The following is a 20,882-nucleotide window of genomic DNA, read 5'->3' as shown; positions in this document are numbered from 1 at the left end:
GTTGGGATTATGTTCTTCGGCTTGCAAGCCTCCCCCTTTTTCCTCCAAACATAACGATGGCCATTATGGCCAAACAGTTCCATTTTTGTTTCATCAGACCAGACAACATTTCTCCAAAAAGTACGATCTTTGTCCCCATGTGCAGTTGCAAACCGTAGTCTGGCTTTTTTATGGCCGTTTAGGAGCAGTGGCTTCTTCATTGCTGAGCGGCCTTTCAGGTTATGTCGATATAGGACTCGTTTTACTGTGGATATACATACTTTTGTACCTGTTTCCTCCAGCATCTTCACAAGCTGCTTTGCTGTTGTTCTGGGATTGATTTACACATTTCGCACCAAAATATGTGCATTTCTAGGAGACTGAACGCGTCTCCTTCCTGAGCGGTGTAATGGCTGCGTGGTCCCATGGTGTTTATACTTACGTACTATTGTTTGTACAGATGAACGTGGTACCTTCAGGCATTTGGAAATTGCTCCCAAGGACGGACCAGACTTGTGGACGTCTACAATTGTTTTCTGAGGTCTTGGCTGATTTCTTTTGATGTTCCCATGATGTCAAGCAAAGAGGCACTGAGTTTGAAGGTAGGCCTTGAAATACATCCACAGGTAGACCTCCAATTGACTCAAATGATGTCAATTAGCCTATCAGAAGCTTCTAAAGCCATGACATAATTTTCTGGAATTTTCCAAGCTGTTTAAAGTCACAGTCAACTTAGTGCATGTAAAATTCTGACCCACTGAAATTGTGATACAGTGAAATAATCTGTCTGTAAACAATTGTTGGAAAAATGAATTGTGTCATGCACAAAGTAGATTCCCTAACCGACTTGCCAAAACTATAGTTTGTTAACAAGACATTTGTGGAGTGGTTGAAAAACAAGTTTTAATGACGCCAACCTAAGTGTATGTAAACTTCCGACTTCAACTGTACGTCAAACAAAAAACAATGATTGCAAAGTTAAACAAACCACATAACTATTTGTGCAAGGATTAGTTTGAACAATTTCCACTGACAATTTTACAAAACTATATTAACTCAAAGAATAGTGCAGATGCAAAGTTTGGAAACAGAATTAGAACACTAATGTCATTCTGTTACCAAACTTTATTTTTGTAAAATTGGCAGTGGAAATTTTTACAACTAGTCCTGGTACCAAGGGACCTTCAGTCTCGTGAGGCCTGTGAACGTCCTAGAGCAAAACAACCAACATAAATGTTCGTGAGAGTCTCATCTTTTCATAGAGGGGTAATAATAGTTTGTAGCGTTCGGACACTACAGACGATTTTGTGAGAAGACTGATTTTCATGATGTCTCGGTCTGACAAACAAACCGAGGCATCTAGCTCTCTAGCTCTGTCACCATTCACCGCAGACGTGGAAGTGAGACACATTCAATGCAAAAAACATCTCTCTAGCTTAACTGATAGATTTTTATGGGGAGTGCGCATAAGAAGTGGCCATGTTGAGTGTAAAAGTGATCATTTGAAACAGGTCCTATACGCTAGATTTAGAGTTATTTGGCAACTTTAGTTGTGAATAGGGATGCACGATATATCGGTGAACATGTCGGAATCTGACAATATTAGCTAAAATGCCAACATCGGTATCGGCCCGATGTCTAGTTTAACGCCGATGTGCAAAACCGATGTCAAAGCTGACGTGCATACCTATATAACGTAGGTACATGACGTAATGACGCCACAACATTTTGTGCAACACATGCCACACAGCATTCCTAACCTAGCCCACAATGTCTGCTGTGTGGATCGAGCAGTCATTTGAAAAAGTAACAACATTTCAGCAAGACAAAGGCGAACTCCATTAACGCCAAGATAATGGAATTCATTGCCCTTAACAATCCACCGTTCTCTGTTGTGGGTGATGTTGGCTTTCGCAACTGGTCGAGCACCGGTACATATTACCAAGTGCACTATTTTTCAGATGTTGCCCTACCAGAGTTACACAGTAATAGCGTCACTGCTATTAGCTTCACAACATACTATGGAATGCCATTTGGGTCTTTGCGTGTCAAAAACGTTACATGTCGAATAACACTATTTGACAAGAACACTATTTGACGCGTTAAATAAGCTTTTAATTTGACACATCAAATAACACAGTTCCGAATTTGCACGTGCAAGCCAAGCGCCATCACTACTATCAGTAGCACTGTCAAAGCTGTACAAAAAAAGTCTGCAAACAAGCAAACACTGGCCACGAACGATGTGTTTACAATACCGCATTGGTAATAAAGCATTATTTGTTTGACCACAACTTCTGGGGTAGCTAGCTAGCTTTAGCTTGGTACCTAGCTAGCACCAATACAACCAGCCTGAAAACAATGACCAGTAGAAACTGCAGTCATTTTCATTATTCTTTGCAATGATTTAGGAATCCTTGTAAGTATTAGCTAGGTAGCCACTTCTTGTTCACCTATTGAAATTGTATTTCAGGTTCATGAAAATAAATAGCTAGCCTGCTACTTAACCCTGTTGCCCAAAGCTAACATTATAAGCAGCCAGCTAGCTTCATCTGACTATTGATGCTCGACCAGACCGGGTTATGTGTTGTGAAGCTAGCCACAATAAGGATTAGGCACAATAGTGGAATTTACGGTTTGCCTTCAAAATAAAAGTAACTCTTTGAAAGTGATATAGAAGGTTACACTTGGTGGAATCAGGCCATATTTAGACTAGATAATGTTAAACAAGGTTGGAATGTGAAGCAATAAAATGGGGTATCAGTCTACTTAGTGACACCCACAGAACACAACTGAAGAGTTAACACAAATATTAGCATTGTAGCTCTTATTGCGGGACTGACTGTGTGAAAACACTTCCCCAGTCAGCCTATTGTGTGTATTGACATTCATATTTCACTGTACAGCTTTACCTAAGGATTGGGGATCAATGAAATGGGGTATCAGTCTACTCAATACCCAAGATATTTTTTCCCAACATCCTGCTCAGAGTTATCAGACTTCAAATCATCATGCAGTATTGTTTTTCCTCTGGAATAGTGATCAATACACATAGGTTGACAATAAATGTGGCTCGAGTCTCGCAATAAGAGCTGCGACGCTAATGTTTTCTGGGTGTCACTGAGTAGACTGATACCCCATGTCATTGATCCACAATCCATAGGTAAGGCTGTACAGTGAAATAAGTATGCCCCCAATGCAATTCTAAAGTAAACTCAGCAAAAAAAAGAAATGTCCTCTCACTGTCAACTGTGTTAATTTTCAGCAAACTTAACCTCTAGGACATTATGTTATACAATACATGCATGTCTGTTCAATCAAGTTCATATTTATATCAAAAAGCAGCTTTTTACATTAGCAGGTGACTAGCATGTGACTAGCATTCCCACCGAACACTTCCGGTGAATTTACTAAATTACTCACAATAAACGTTCACAAAAAACATAACAATTAATTTAAGAATTATAGATACAGAACTCCTATATGCACTCGCTATGTCCGATTTGAAAATAGTTTTTCGGTGAAAGCACATTTTGCAATATTCTAAGTAGATAGCTCGCCATCACGGGCAAACTATTTTGACACCCACCAAGTTTGGTATTCACCAAACTCAGATTTACTATAAGAAAAATGTTATTACCTTTGCTGTTCTTCGTCAGAATGCACTCCCAGGTCTTCTACTTCAATAACAAATGTTGGTTTGGTCCCAAATAATCCATTGTTATATCCAAATAGCGGCGTTTTGTTTGTGCGTTCAAGACACTATCCGAAAGGGTAAATAAGGCTGACGAGCACGACGCATTTCGTGACAAAAAAATTCTAAATATTCCATTACCGTACTTCGAAGCATGTCAACCGCTGTTTAAAATCAATTTTTATGCCATTTTTCTCGTAAAAAAGCGATAATATTCCGACCGGGAATCTGAGTTTAGGTTCAACGACGATAGAAAATAAAAACATGGGGTCGACTCGTGCACTCGCCTCAGCCCATTGTCCTCTGATAGAGCACTTGCCAAAAGCGGTAATGTGTTTCAGCCTGGGGCTGGAATTACATCATTCAGCTTTTTCCCGCCTTCTGAGAGCCTATGGGAGCCGTAGGAAGTGTCACGTTACAGCAAAGATCCTCAGTCTTCAATAAACAGTCAAGAAGCTCAAGGAATGGTCAGACAGGCCACTTCCTGTAAGGAATCTTCTCAGGTTTTTGCCTGCCATATGAGTTCTGTTATACTCACAGACACCATTCAAACAGTTTTAGAAACTTTAGGGTGTTTTCTATCCAAAGCCAATAATTATATGCATATTCTAGTTACTGGGCAGGAGTAGTAACCAGATTAAATCGGGTACGTTTTTTATCCGGCCGTGCAAATACTGCCCCCTATCCCCAACAGGTTAAGGGTTTAAACACGGTTTCCCATTAAGATCTGTGAAGTTATTTGGATTACTACGAATTATCTTTGAAAGACAGGGTCTTGAAAAAGGGACATTTCTTTTTTTGCTGAGTTTATAATACATCCAGTCTGATTTCAACAGATTGTCAAATTAACAAATTATTGTCTTTTGTTGATTTTTAAATAACATTCCAACCTCGTTTAGCATGATGTATTCCATTATGGCATAATTCTACTATTTGTATTCATTTGCATCACTGTCAATTACATACTTTGATTTTGAAGGCTAACTGCAAAGTCCACTATTGTGGCTAATCCTTATTGTGGCTAGCTTCACATAGATAGGTCTGACCACCATTAATCAAATAAGAACTGTCTTATAAATTAGGGTTATTTTTGATTATGACACCTAGCTATATAGTTAGCTAGCTAACTATAGCTACTGAGACAGATTGTCGTTTTGCTATGTTTTTGGGGAAGAACATTGTTTGCATCCATGAGTTAGCTAGCTTTTTTTATGACCAACACTGTAGGTGTGCGAGACAACTTTACCAGCATCATAGCATACGTATCGATGAATTGTTGTGACATATGAAATATGAGTGATAGTGTAATCAATGTGTAATAACTACGTAAAACATTTATGAACGCGTTCAATTATTATGTGACATGCAGTCATATTAAGGTCCTGATTGGTCAACAAAGTTATTGACATATCAAATAGTGTTATTTGACGTGTATCTTTTTTGACATGCAAAGACCCAAACAATGTTCCATAGAAATCCTGATTGAGAATTAAACGACTGAACAAATGAACGAAACAGCACAGCAAGTAAGTGAAATAAATAGGTTTTGATTATGTTTTACTGGAAATGGGGACATACGTAAATGCCAACAAAATAACTTTTGGGTCAGTGTGGTGTGTGTGTGTGTGTGTGTGTGTGTGTAACCTTTATTTAACTAGGCAAGTCTGTTAAGAACAAATTCTTATTTACAATAACGGCCTACCTTGGCCAAACCCGGATGACGCATGCCAATTGTGCGCCGCCCTATGGGACTCCCAATCACGGGAGGATGTGATACAGCCTGGATTAGAACCTGGGACTGTAGTAACACCTCTTGCACTGAGATGCAGTGCCTGTCTGTTATCTAACTGTACTAGAATGCTTAAAATGTAATATTGGTTATCGGTATCGGTTTTCTTGGCAAGGCAAATATTGGATATCAGTATTCGCCAAAAATGTAATATCGATGCATCACTAGTTGTGGATGATACAAACCTTAGAATGTCTTAGAAATCAAAACATATGTGGTTGAGAGAATGCCAAGAGTGTGCAAAACTGTCATCAAGGCAAAGGGTGGCGATTTTGAAGAATTTCAAATATAAAATATAGTTTGATTTGTTTAACACTTTTTTGGTTACTACATGATTCCATATGTGTTATTTCAAGATTTGTGTGTGTTCACTATTATTCTACAATGTAGAAAATAGTAAAAATAAAGAAAAACCCTGGAATGAGTAGGTGTGTCCAAACTTTTGACTGGTACTGTACACTGATGTCCAAAATGATTGGCACTCTTGATAAAGATCAGCAAAAAAACACTAAAATAAATACTACAAATGTTGAGCTATATTGTATGCGCAATAAATACAATTACTCAGAAAGAGATTGTTTAATAAGTGTAAAAAAACATCTACAAAAGATTAGCACCCCTGTTTTAATACTCTAGCACCCTCCACTTGTGAGGATAATGACACTGAGCCTTTTTCTAAAATGTTTTATGAGATTGCAGAACACATTGGAAGGGATCTTAGCCCATTCCTCCATACAGAATCTTTCCAGATCCGTGATATCCTTCGTCTGCTCTTATGGACGGCCCTCTCCAAATCAAACCACAGGTTTTCAATTGGGTTCAAGTCCGGAGAACGAGACGGCCATTGCAAAATGTAGATTTTGTGGTAAATTAACCATTTATTTGGGGATTTTTATGTGCGCTCGGTGTTATTGTCTCGCTGGAAGATCCATATGCTGTCAAGTTTCAACCTCCTGACAAAGGCAACCAGGTTTTTGGCTAAAAATGTCCTGGTACTTGGTAAAGTTCATGATGACCTTAACAAGGGCCACAAGACCAGTGGAAGCAAAATAGCCCCATAACATCAAAGATTCACCACCATATTTTACAGTAGGTATGAGGTACTTTTCTAAATATGCTTCAGTTTTTCGACACCAAACCCACCACTCGTATGTGTGGCAAAAGAGCTCTATTTTCATGTCATCTGACCATAGCACAGGTTCCAACACAAGTGCCAACGCCGTTTAGCTAACTCCAGGCGGTGCTATGGTCTCAACCAGTAGTTTAAGACACACTGGGCCTTTTGAGAACTTAGAATCAAATATCTAGCCTACACAGATACACAGTAACGCCTAAAAACATATCACGATAGAAGAGGTTGCAACCCATCGACTTACCACAGAGAACAAGGAGAAAGCTATCGCAACTCGAAATCCTGAGAACGGAAAAAAGTTAAAAAGGCGCCTTTTACCATAAATAAAATATGGGAGTGCTACGAGAGGTCCCAGGAGAGGGAAGGACGCTCTTTATGAACTTAGGCTCAGCACAGTAAAGGCTAAAGCACTGCCTCACCAAGAAAATCAACTGCATTCCCACATCCACCAATATTCAGAAGGCCTCTTTAAAAATTCATTGATTTACAGCAAAAATAGATTAAAAATGCCCAACTGCGCCAACCTAAAAGTTTGGCTTCTGGATAGCATTAATAATGGAACAACCCCCAAAACCTTGAGGCATTCGCTTGAAGGAATGGCTTTGGTTTTGTTGCACTTTATAATGGGGAGTCATTTACATGTTTTAGAAGTATTACATCTTTTTGATGGTTGTTTATAATTACATTGTTTTACATGCAAATAGGCTGACAATTGTTCCTCATTAAAAAACAACCAGTTCAATGCAATAGTACACTACTGTCAACCCAAGGTTTTACACAGAGTTCAGAAGTGGAGCGCCTGTGTTCTTCTCACTAGTTACATAGGGTGTTGGCAGCACGAAGAAGTTTGCAAATGCCAGTTCAGTTCTCCTACACTAGACATTTAAACCTAATGAGTCACACTTATCTGAAGTCTTTCTCTAAATTTGAAATGACAGAACACATTTTTCAAAATAAATCATTAAAAGGTCTTTCTAACACAGCCGTCTCCAACAGGCCAATCGCGAGCTACTGGCTTACATATATGTAGCTTGCCAAACAATTCTGAAAGTACACGCAATTCATGTTTTCCACCTCAAACTGTCATAAACAAATCTCATTAACAAAGTGTTAGACACCGCAAGCTCCCAGCTACTAACTAATCAACGCAACATTGACATTATCCCACCCCGGTTTAGCCACTATTGGCTTAAAAAGCCAAACTTAAAACAAATATCTGGCAATTAATTTCCAGCAATATTGCCCGTCTGTCTGTCTATGTAGTGCACAAGTTTGTCTATCACTCTGTGTGTAGCCAGTTGATGTGATAACCGCCTTGTGGGTTGACAGACATACTTTCCCAAAAACCTTCTTAATTAAATGTTAACTGCAAAGTAGGCTTACCTGGCAGAAGTATATCATAAGTATATAATTTGTATATATTATTTGTTATTTGCAAACTTTGCCATGAAATGAGCACAGCAGTAGGCCTGCATAACCATTGTTAGACCGGCCCATTCCTCACTTGCTAGATGCACAATTAAAGGGCCAGATGCGCAATTAAAGGGGAATTACACTAAAAAAGGTCTTCTGATGTAATTTAAGCATTTACTGTACATGGACTCAGAACATCCTATTTCATTGTAATTATTTTATCTATGAACAGTTGTCATTTTGAGAATGAAAAACAAAAATCTAAAACCAGGAACATTAACTGAAAAAACATAATACATTTGGGAAAATATAAAACAGAATTTGAGAAAAAAATTATTTTATAGGACCCCCTTAGTTGTTTATTAACCATTATTTTACCAGGTATATTGACAGAAAACATAGTGCACTACTTTCTCTTGTACACTAAGGACCTGGGGAGGAGTTGAAGGGAGAGGAGAAGAATGTGCCTATTTGAAAGCTTTAAAACAAATGAGTAGCTCTCATGCTAGAAAAGGTCGGAGACCCCACGGTTAAAAAGTGCTTCAACAATTTGGATTCTGGTGATGTGCAACAGTTTGTTAGGGCCCTGACCATGATCACAGCATGGATTTTCAGATCCATCTAGAAGTCCTTGGTCTCAACTGCAGCACCCATAGAACAATAATATAAATGTACACACTGCTAGTAATATAATTTCCTCATCATTTTACATTTTAGTCATTTAGCAGACACTCTCATGCAGAGCGACTTACAGGAGAAATTAGGGTTAAATGCCAAGCTGTCATCAAGGCAAAGGGTAGCTACTTTGAAGAATCTCAAAAATATATTTTGATTTGCTTATCACTTTTTTGGTTACTACATGATTGTGATGTGTTATTTCATAGTGTTGATGTCTTCACTAGTATTCTACAATGTAGAAAATAGTAAAAATAAAGAAAAACTCTTGAATGAGTAGGTGTGTCCAAACTTTTGACTGGTACTGTATATTTCAATAGGTACAGCACTTTAGGCATGGATGGATTGTGAAAAGGTCCATGATAAGAGTACATGTTGGGAATAGCCCAAGCAGAATGGAGACTTGAAAGCACATTGAGCTTGTTCTGGAGTCAATTTAGCTATAGGGGTCTGTTACTTCAACTAATGGCAGGTCATTTGAATAATCGCTTTAACAAGGGGAGCATTTAGTAATGCTTTCAGGGATAAAGGACTGGAATTCCAAATGATCAAATTGGTATGCAATGGTGGGAACATTCCCTCGTATTAATGTGGTTGGAGAAACGATTGCACAATTTCATAGTCGTGTCGTCTGATACGGAGCTGTAATTTAAATGTATAATTTGCAGACATCTATACTCCTATGCAAATAATATAGTCAGCATTACAGCATTACAGTTCGACCAAAGAGCTGGAGCTTATCAGGATATCTTATTCGTTTCAATGCATGGCACTGTAATCAAATAACTAAACTTGAACTAAGCATATACAAGGGAACTGCCAATATAAAGGAAACACCAACATTAAGTGTCGTAACAGGGCATTGGGCCACCACGAGCCACCAAAACAGCTTCATTGTGCCTTGGCGTAGATTCTACTAGTGAATGGAACTCTATTGGAGGAACGCAACGCCATTCTTCCAATAGAAATTCATTCATTTGGCATTTTGTTGAAGGAAAACACTCTCTCAGGCGCTGCTCCAGAATCTCCCACTCCTGTCAATTGGGTTGAGATCTGGTGACAGAGACACACACACACACACACACACACTAGGGCTGGGCGACATGGCCAAAATATCATATGATATTTTCACAGTGTTTTGTTTTTTTATAATAAAAGTTCTAAACATGTTTTATGAGTACTTAATGAGCCTAGGGTGGCAACACATAACTTATAAGGGATTTCAATGGGGCATTCTCCATTTGGATTGTTTTATACTGTTCAGTCCAACTTTAATCAATTTCTGCATTCATTTTTTATCATTTCCACACTTGTGCCGCATAGGGCTGCATGATATGGGCAAAACAGCGGGGCCTAATTAATTGTGAACTGTTAGAATGATTATTCTATCTCCATGATTCCAATTCTATAGTTGGAATATAGTGGGCAGCACATTGAAGACATTGTAGTTTGATATGACAACAAATTTAAAAACCAGGGAGAAATGAATGGGACAATGTAGGAACCAAAGTGTTGCTGGTCAGTGTTTCCCAGGGGACCCTAATTAGATGTTACATTACATGTTTTCTCTTACTTTATCACAGATTATCCATGATATTGAACAGATACTCAAGTGACCGCTCTAACAATGAAAATAAATGTCTTAAAAAATGGAAGACAGTCGGGAGGAGGCAAGATCAGCTGGGACCATTCTAGCCAATGAGAAAGCAGATAAGCGTGTGAACAACAAGCACAATACTGATATAAAGTGTTTTTTCCAAAGTTGCCAGGATGTCACGTGTTCTACATATATCAGTACACTTATAACAACCTAAGCACTAGGAAACCTCTGTTCGATCAAATAAGCCACACATAGCAAATAAGACATTACATTTTTTGTTCAAATTCGACACTCATTGACCATACATAAACTCCTCGCTTGGTGAGCAAAACATTTTCTTTAAAAAGGCACCTGCTGGAGAAAAAAAAGATATTGGGCCCAGGTATTCCTCTTGCTTCACTTCTTCCTCTCCGACTTCACGTAGCTAGCCAATGCTAGCTAACATATTCATGCTTTGCCTATTCCTCTTGGATTTAATAGATAGTGTTGCAGAAACATGCTGATGTAGGCGTACACCAGCACTGGTACCAGGCCCTTCTCCCCCGATTGCTCAGTTTGGCCGGGCGGCCAGCTCTAGGAAGAGTCTTGGTGGTTCCAAACTTCTTCCATTTAAGAATGATGGAGGCCACTGTGTTCTTCGGGACCTTGAACGCTGCAGAAATGTTTTGGTACCCTTCCCCAGATCTGTGCCTCGACACAATCCTGTCTCTGAGCTCTAAGGACAATTCCTACGACCTCATGGCTTGGTTTTTGCTCTGACATGCACAGTCATCTGTGGGACCTTATTGAGACAGGTGTGCGCCTTTCCAAATCATGTCCAATCAATTGAATTTACCACAGGTGGACTCCAATCAAGTTGTAGAAACATCTCAAGGATGATCAATGGAAACAGGATACACCTGAGCTCAATTTTGATTCTCATAGCAAATAGTCTGAATATTTATGTAAATAAGGTATTTTCTGTTTCTTTTTAATACAATTGAAAACATTTCTAAAAACCTGTTTTCGCTTTGTCATTATGGGATATTGTGTGTAGATTGATGAGGCAAATATATTAAGGCTGTAACGTAACAAAATGTGGAAAAAGTGAAAGGGTCGGAATACTTTCCGAATGCACTGTAAATGTCTATAGCCACAACAAGCTGTTCCACAGAAAAGGAGCAATAGTCGAGGGAAAAGGTGCTTGTGCATTGATAAGCACACCATTAACGATAAAGTCATAAAATAAAGACGCCACTTCTAAAAGCCTATTTCATACCATAGCCTGCTGAATTTTCAAGATAACTTTTGTTTCATTTTGATTTCAGCACAAATGAAAATGTGGCACTAACTCGCCCATTGGTTGATGTTTCAGCATTATCTCAATGAAGAGTTCGGCGTACGATTAGCCATGTGCGACATGGACGCGCAGTTACAAGCCTGCTAGAGTTAGCGGATGAGCAATATCCACTGTCGTAGTACGGATGAAGCCTGACCTGGAATGTGAAGCTAACTGAAACTAGCTAACTGAAGCTGGCTAGCTTTATAAAAGCCTGAGTAGATCTAGCTTGCGTTGTAGTATACCACTCTGGTATAGCCATCAGCGATGCATGTAGACATGAGGAACTTAGTATAGAGAAGTGTTGGATACGATCTCCCATTTGGTGGGGATAGTGTAACAAATCTGCTGTTCATAAGACTGATAATTGAAGCAATGGTTACAGGCACTGCCTTTGAACCTGTTTGAGCCTCAGTCAGGGATGTCACCCTTTCTCCTCACAAAGCTCTATAGTATTAATGGGATTATGGAAAGTAAATAATAAATTATAGTTAATTAATAATTTTCCCAACGCCTAGCAAAACAAAAAGGAACTTGCCATTTCAATTCATAGACCTGCAAAGGGAGCAATTCCATGGTAACAGAATTACACAGACTGATTTTTCACTTTAAAATGTAAACCAAACAAAAAACATTGATTTTCAAGTTTAACAAACCATACAACTTTAACAATTTCCACTGAACATTTTACAAAAACACATTTACAGGAAGAACTGTGCAGATACAAATTTTGCATCTGCACAGTTTTTCCAGTAAATTAATGTTTTTTTTTTTACTGTGTAAAGTGTTCAAAGTAGTCATTGTTCATAGAGTTGTATGGTTTGTTTGATTTTAAAAGTTTAACAAACCATACAACTCTATGTATAAAAAAAATACATTAATTTACTGGAAAAACTGTGCAGATGCAAACTTTGTATCTGCACAGTTCTTCCTGTAAATGTGTTTTTGTAAAATGTTCAGTGGAAATTGTTAAAGTTGTATGGTTTGTTAAACTTCAAAATCAATGTTTTTTGTTTAGCATACATTTTAAACTGAAAAATATAAGTCTCAGCACAATTCCATTACTGTGGATTTGCCCAAAGACAAAACATAATTTCCAATTTCACTTAATAAAAGTAGGTTGATTCTGCATCCCTAATTTCTTGGTGATGCATTTGCTGACATTGACAGTGATTATAATGACCTCTGAGAATAAAATAGAAATCAGAAAACATTATGAAGGTTGCTTTTTAGAAAGTTTAATGGGAATCTGCATAACATATTTTAATGAGGCATTTAAGGGTCTATGAGTGATCTATTGAGAATGTCTACAATGGCAATCAGCAGAGAGAGAGTGGCAGCTGTTCTGCAATTAAAACGCCAAATTACCCTCAATCAACACTATTTAAGACCGAATGTAAATCTCAGCACAAATAATGATGAGAAAAATCTGTTCAGACAGCTCTCATCTTGATAGGAATTTGGGACGCATCCAAATCAGGAACCAGGCATCTTTCAACCTCTCACTTAATGTTCTGTTAAGATTAAGCATGACATTCTTTCAGTAGACCTATGTTCAATGATATATCATGTGGGTCTCCACAGTACTGTAGCTGGAAGCTGCAGTGTGTTATGATAGAGGAGTTGGGAATGACTCCTATGGCAAACTGGATTTTCTCAGAATTAAATACATGCATCAACACCAAACGCATGTAAGGTTTTTTTAACATAAAAAAACCCAACAAGGCTCGTTTTACGACCCATAGACCAAATGCAGTTCTAAAGAAATAGCCTAATGCAATATGATTTCAGTAGTAGGGTCTGTATTCAAAGGCAGACATACAAGCCATGGACTGAATATGCTATTGGTCATTGTTCAAACAAAAACGTGCCAATATAGGCTATTGTCGGCTACAGATGTTAGCTTGTCATGGACTTGAGTAGGCTACCAGTGAATAGCCTACACTTCACAATTGCATCATCATTCTTGTATTTCACATTCCTTCCTTGTGCTTAGTTTAAGATGCTTTCAAAATGACTAAATAATAATGTAGACCTAGGCCTATGTCACATGCAACCATGGAGTTCGTACATTGCTAAATTGTAACAAGAAAACGACCAGCCCCCCTCCAGCTGTCTTCCAAGATAAATCCACTGGCGGAAATACCATTAGGCAGAAGAGTCAATTGCCTCAGGCCTCACATCATCAAGGGTCCTCATGAGCTGAGGATAAAAAAACTATAAATAATAACATAAAAATGATTTTACTGCTTGAGGCCTCCCATGCTCCACTCGACGCATAATAAAAAAATATTAGTAAAAAAATCTGTCTGTTTAAACTAGAGATATTTTGCATGGGCTGTGTCTCAATCCAGCGCATCCGCCGATGTCGACCTTCCGCATCTGCAATCAAAGGTGACTGAGCAACATCGATATGTCAGACCAGGAGACATCTCGAAAATCGGTCTACTCACGAAAACGTCTGTACGGTTTGGCCTACAAATTAATATGACTCCTCTATGGAAAGACTGTTCTCTGTTTTGCTCTACGACCCCCACAGGTGTCATGGGACACGTCCGAAGGTAACTCGGACTACACACACACACACGAAGTCGGAAGTTTACATACAACTTAGCCAAATACATTTAAACTCAGTGTTCCACAATTCCTGACATTTAATCCTAGTAAAATTTCTGTCTTAGGTCAGTTAGGATAACCACTTTATTTTAAGAATGTGAAATGTCAGAATAATAGTAGAGAGAATTATTTATTTAAGCCTTTATTTCTTTCATCACATTCCCGGTGGGTCAGAAGTTTACATACACTCAATTAGTATTTGGTAGCATTGCTTTTAAATTGTTTAACTTGGGTCAAACATTTCAGATAACCTACCACAAGCTTCCCACAATAAGTTGGGTGAATTTTGGCCCATTCCTCCTGAAAGAGCTGGTGTAACAGAGTCAGGTTTGTAGGCCTCCTTGCTCACACACGCCTTTTCAGTTCTGCCCACAAATTTTCTATGGGATTGAGGTCAGGACTTTGCGATGGCCACTCCAATACCTTGACTTTGTTGTCCTTAAGCCATTTTGCCACAACTTTGGAAGTATGCTTGGGGTCATTGTCCATTTGGAAGACCCATTTGCGACCAAGCTTTAACTTCCTGACTGATGTCTTGAGATGTTGCTTCAATATATCTACATACATTTTCCTCTTCATCATGCCATCTATTTTGTGAAGTGCACCAGTCCCTCCTGCAGCAAAGCACCCCCACAACATGATGCTGCCACCCCGTGCTTCACAGTTGGGATGGTGTTCTTCAGCTTGCAAGCCTCCTCCTTTTTCCTCCAAACATAACGATGGTCATTATGGCCAAACAGTTCTATTTCTGTTTCATCAGACCATAGGACATTTCTCCAAAAAGTACAATCTTTGTCCCCATGTGCAGTTGCAAACCGTAGTCTGCCGTTTTTATGGCAGTTTTGGAGCAGTGGCTTCTTCCTTGCTGAGCAGCCTTTCAGGTTATGTCAATATAGGACTCATTTTACTGTGGATATAGACACTTTTCTACCGGTTTCATCCAGCATCTTCACAACGTCCTTTGCTTTTGTTCTGGGATTGATTTGCACTTTTCGCACCAAAGTACGTTCATCTCTAGGAGACAGAGCGCGTCTTCTTCCTGAGCGGTATGACGGCAGCGTGGTCCCATGGTGTTTATACTTGCGTACTATTGTTTGTACAGAGGAAATAAGCAAACAGGAAACCACTCACCCAGAGGCGGCGCTCCTAGTGGCCGTAGACTTTAATGCAGGGAAACTTAAATCAGTTCTACCAAATTTCCATCAACATGTTAAATGTGCAACCAGAGGGAAAAAAATTCTAGATCACCTGTACTCCACACACAGACGCATACAAAGCTCTCCCTCACCCTCCATTTTGTAAATCTGACCACAACTCTATCCTCCTGATTCCTGCTTACAAGCTAAAATTATAGCAGGAAGCACCAGTGACTCAGACTATGAAAAAGTGGTCAGATGAAGCAGATGCTAAACTACAGGACTGTTATGCTATCACAGACTGAAACATGTTCCGGGATTCTTCCGATGGCATTGAGGAGTACACCACATCAGTCACTGGCTTCATCAATAAGTGCATCGAGGACACCCCCCCACAGTGACTGTACGTGCATACCCCAACAGGCAACATTCACACTGAGCTAAAAGGTAGAGCTGCCACTTTCAAGGTGCGGGACTCTAACCCAGAAGCTTACAAGAAATCCTGCTATGCCCTGCGAAGAACCATCAAACAGGCAAAGCTTCAATACAGGGTTAAGATTGAATCATACTACACCGGCTCCGACGCTCGTCTCATGTGGCAGGGCTTGCAAACTATTACAGACTACAAAGGGAAGCACAGCCGTGAGCTGCCAAGTGACACAAGCCTACCAGACGAGCTAAATCACTTCTATGCTTGCGTCGAGGCAAGCAACACTGAGGCATGCATGAGAGCATCAGCTGTTCCGGATGACTGTGTGATCACGCTCTCCGTAGCCGATATGAGTAAGACCTTTAAACAGGTCAACATACACAAGGCTGCGGGGCCAGACGGATTACCAGGACGTGTGCTCCGGGCATGTGCTGACCAACTGACATTTTCAACATGTCCCTGATTGAGTCTGTAATACCAACATGTTTCAAGCAGACCACCATAGTCCCTGTGCCCAAGAACACAAAGGCAACCTGCCTAAATGACTACCGACCCGTAGCACTCACGTCCGTAGCCATGAAGTGCTTTGAAAGGTTGGTAATGGCTCACATCAACACCATTATACCAGAAACCCTAGACCCACTCCAATTTGCATATCGCCCAAACAGATCCACAGATAATGCAATATCTATTGCACTCCACACTGCCCTTTCCCACCTGGACAAAAGGAACACTTATGTGAGAATGCTATTCATTGACTACAGCTCAGCGTTCAACACCATAGTACCCTCAAAGATCATCACTAAGCTAAGGACCCTGGGACTAAACACCTCCCTTTGCAACTGGATCCTGGACTTCCTGACGGGCCGCCCCCAGGTGGTGAGGGTAGGTAACACATCTGCCACGCTGATCCTCAACACTGGAGCTCCCCAGGGGTGCGTGCTCAGTTCCCTCCTGTACTCCCTGTTCACCCACGACTGCATGGCCAGGCACGACTCCAATACCATCATTAAGTTTGCAGATGACACAACAGTGGTAGGCCTGATTACCGACAACGACGAGACAGCCTATAGGGAGGTCGTCAGAGACCTGGCCGTGTGGTGCCAGAATAACAACTTATCCCTCAACATAACTAAGACTAAGGAGATGATTGTGGACTACAGGAAAAGGAGGACAGAGCACGCCCCCATTCTCATTGACGGGGCTGTAGTGGAGTAGGTTGAGAGCTTCAAGTTCCTTGGTGTCCACATCAACAACAAACTAGAATGGTCCAAACACACCAAGACACTTGTGAAGAGGCCACGACAAAGCCTACTCCCCCTCAGGAAACTAAAAAGATTTGGCATGGGTCCTGAGATCCTCAAAAGGATCTACAGCTGCAACATCGAGAGCATCCTGACTGGTTGCATCACTGTCTGGTACGGCAATTGCTCGTCCTCTGACCGCAAGGCACTACAGAGGGTAGTGCGTACGGCCCCGTACATCACTGGGGCTAAGCTGCCTGCCATCCATGACCTCTAATGAGGGAAATACTTATTTCCCTCATTAAAATGCAAATACATTTCTAACATTTTTGACATGTGTTTTTCTGGAAGTTTTTGTTGTTATTCTGTCTCTCACTGTTCAAATAAACCTACCATTAAAATTATAGACTGATAATTTCTTTGTGAGTGGGCAAACGTACAAAATCAGCAGGGGATCAAATACTTTTTTCCCTCACTGTACATAAGTATTCAATACATTCTATAATCACCTTTGGCAGCGATCACAGCAGTGATTATTTCTGGGTAAGTCTAAGAGCTTTCCATACCTGGATTGCACAATATTTGCACATGATTATTTTTAAAATTCTTCAAGCTCTGTCAAGTCGGTTGTTGATCATTGCTAGACAGCCATAAATTTTCAAGCCAATTTAAGTCAAACTGTATCTAGGTCACTCAGGAACATTCAATGTCATCTTGGTAAGCAACTCCAGTGTTTATTTGGCCTTGTGTTTCAGGTTATTGTCCTGCTGAAAGGTGAATTTGTCTACCAGTGTCTGTTGGAAAGCAGACAACCAGGTTTTCCTCTTGGAGTTTTCCTGTGCTTAGCTCTATTCCGTTTATTTTTATCCAAATAAAAAACTCCCTAATCCTTGCCGATGACAAGCATACACATAACATGATGCAGCCACCACCATGCTTAAAAATATTAAGAGTGATACTCAGTGATGTGTTGTGTTGGATTTGCCCTAAACATAACGCTTTGTATTCAGGACAAAAAGTTAAATTCTTTACTACATTCTTTGCAGTTTTACATTAGTGCCATATTGCAAACAGGATGCATGTTTTGGAATATGTTTTATTCTGTACAGGCTTCCTTCTTTTCACTCTGTCATTTAGGTTAGTATTGTGTAGTAACTTCAATGTTGTTGATCCATCCTCAGTTTTCTCCTATCACAGCCATTAAACTCTAACTGTTTTAAAGTCACCACTGGCCTCATGGTGAAATCCCTCAGCGGTTACCTTCCTCTCCGGCAACTCAGTTAGGAAGAACGCCTGTATCGTTGTAGTGACTGGGTTTACTGACACACCATCCAAAGTGTAATCAATAACTTCACCATGTTCAAAGGGATATTCAATATCTGTTTTTTTTTTTTTGTTTTTTACACATCTTCCTATAGGTGCCCTTCTTTGCGAGGCATCGGGAAACCTCCATGGTCTTTGTGGTTGAATCTGTGTTTGAAATCCACTGCTCGACTGAGGGACCTTACTGATAACGGTAGGTACAGAGATGAGGTAGTCATTCAAAAATCATGTTTAACACTATTATTGCACACAGAGTGAGTCCATGAAACTTATTATGTGACTTCTTAAGGAAATATTTACTCCTGAACTTATTTACGCTTGCCATAACAAAGGGGTTGAATACTTATGGACTCAAGACATTTCGGCTTTTCCTTTTTTATACATTTTTCAAAACATTCTGAAAACACAATTCAACTTTGACCTTAAAGGATATTGTGTGTAGGCCAGTGACCAGGATATTTTAGCCAAAAACATGGTTGCATAAGCCAAAAGGCTTAAACAGCAAGACAATGACCCCAATAACACATCAAAATCCACATAGAAAATTGTTTAATTGGCCACAAAATCTAAATTTTGTCATGGCCATCTCAGTCTCCGGACTTGTCTGATTAATCACGCTGTCATACACAACTAATTGGTATATACAGCCTGACACATTGGAGTGCAAAATGTTGTTCATTTTCCTTACAAGTAAGAATGTTTAATACAATTACATTGAAATTTACTCTACTGGTTGTCTGTGCAGTTTTTCTTTCAGCCACTCAAAATTTGAGAGAAAATATCCACAGGAAAGTACTGTTTACCAGACTTTTGAGTGCCGGTAGGTTTGCCACTGCCAGCTGAATGCGAGCAACGTTTAGTCTATGGTCTGGTTATGCTCAGTTATGTTTATGATTTACATATTGTGCAAGTGTTACCATCGCAAAGCATGCGTCAGTAGATTGAAAATACAAACCGGAAATACAAGCCGACAGAACCATATACCTACCGGCTCTCTAAAAAGTCGGGTAAACAATATTTTCCTGTGGATATTTCGTGTTAAATGTTGAGCGTCTGAAGGATGAACCGAACAGACCTTTTTTTGGAGTAAGTTTAAATGTAAGTTTATGAAATATTCTGGCTTGTAAGGAACATTTACACCCCAATGTGTCTGCCTGCATATACCAATTAATTACAGCCAGAATAATCGGACAATCTACGGATTTGAAACCCATTGAAATACTGTGGTTTGAATCAAAGAGGGCAGTCCATAAGCGCAGATGAAGGATGTCAAGGTTCTGGAAAGATTCTGTATATAGGAATGGTCTAAAATCCCTCCCCATGTGTTTTCCAGCTCATAAAAAATGGTGAGTTATTGAAAGGTAATGAAAACAAGATGAGGTATTGAAATGTATTGAAAACAGGGGTGTCAATCATTTTTACCCCTACCATTTTGAGAGAAAAAAAGTATAAAATAATATAATTTCCCTTTTTTTTTGCATACAAAATAGCTCAGTATTTGAATTATTTATTTTATGTAGTCAATTCTGATCCTTTTTCTTATCAAGGGTGTAAATAAATATGGACCCTACCATATGTCACCACTTCAGAAGTTCACGCATGTCTAAAAAGTAGCCTATAGTGCATGCATTGATGCATACATGTCTGAATGTTTGCGCAACCGTTTCGTTCAATTTCTAAATTCATTGTCAAAGTCATTCTACTCCTTGCAAGGCAATTAAACAACACAATCAATCAGATAAGCACGACCCAGGATCACCCTGAAAAAAACTTGTGGAAGTTTAATTCAAAGCTATCCTCAAATAACACGGGCTGTCTATATGCATGACAGGGAGAGAAAACCTGTCAAGGCCTTTACGCAATGCAACCCCGAAGCTCAATTAAATGTATTTGCCTATGTGAGATATTTTCTCCCGGCCTTGCTTACAGACATTCCCCAATTCTTCAGCTTACTTACGCGGGTGGATGGTTATGAACCGGTTAAAATTTTACAGAGGTTCAGCGGTTCCAGCGCTGCACTTGAACATTTCCTCCGGGGACTGAGCTTCTTCACCTTCTAGGGCTGTCACTGAAGTTGCATGCCCCATGCAATACTCGTGTCACATTGACCGGTACTGTGGTCAATTGTGTGCCATGAATTGGAGACTTCCTCATCCCGCTATTCGATTTTGCTTCTCCAACAACGGGATCCCGCCGCGTCTCCTGACTCCGTTCTCTTGCTAAACCACCGGAACTACTTCCAAAGCCAGCCGGAGCACGTTGAAGACAAATCCATGCACCACGGTCTGACAACATATTTAACATCTACATAACTAGTTCCCGTGTTACATATTTAACTCACTTTTCGTGGGTAATTAGTTATCGCCAAAAACGACTTGCTAATAATAATAATAAACTGTTATGTTTTATTTTTCTTTCTTCTAGGAATCTAATTAACATATATAGCCACTGGACAGGTTAAATCAGACAGATTATAAAAATGATGCATGGATCAAACTAGTCATCATTACAATGTTGATTTGCTTTCAGGCAT

General features: G+C 39.7%; 1 protein-coding gene across 2 annotated transcripts in view; it reads right to left on the bottom strand.

Annotated features, from left to right (window-relative positions):
• The window catches only part of LOC115166021 (forkhead box protein J3), a 96,700-nt gene extending 76,127 nt beyond the window's left edge, over positions 1 to 20,573 (bottom strand). For both annotated transcript variants that reach the window (XM_029719637.1, XM_029719636.1), the window contains exon 1: positions 20,307 to 20,573. The gene's annotated coding sequence lies outside the window, so the exon portion shown is untranslated. The remainder of the gene's footprint in view (positions 1 to 20,306) is intronic.
• Positions 20,574 to 20,882: the final 309 nt, after the last annotated feature.

This window comes from Salmo trutta, chromosome 28 (genome assembly GCF_901001165.1).
Source record: "Salmo trutta chromosome 28, fSalTru1.1, whole genome shotgun sequence".
Lineage (NCBI taxonomy): Eukaryota > Metazoa > Chordata > Actinopteri > Salmoniformes > Salmonidae > Salmo > Salmo trutta.
This window is presented reverse-complemented; position numbering and strand designations above follow the sequence as displayed.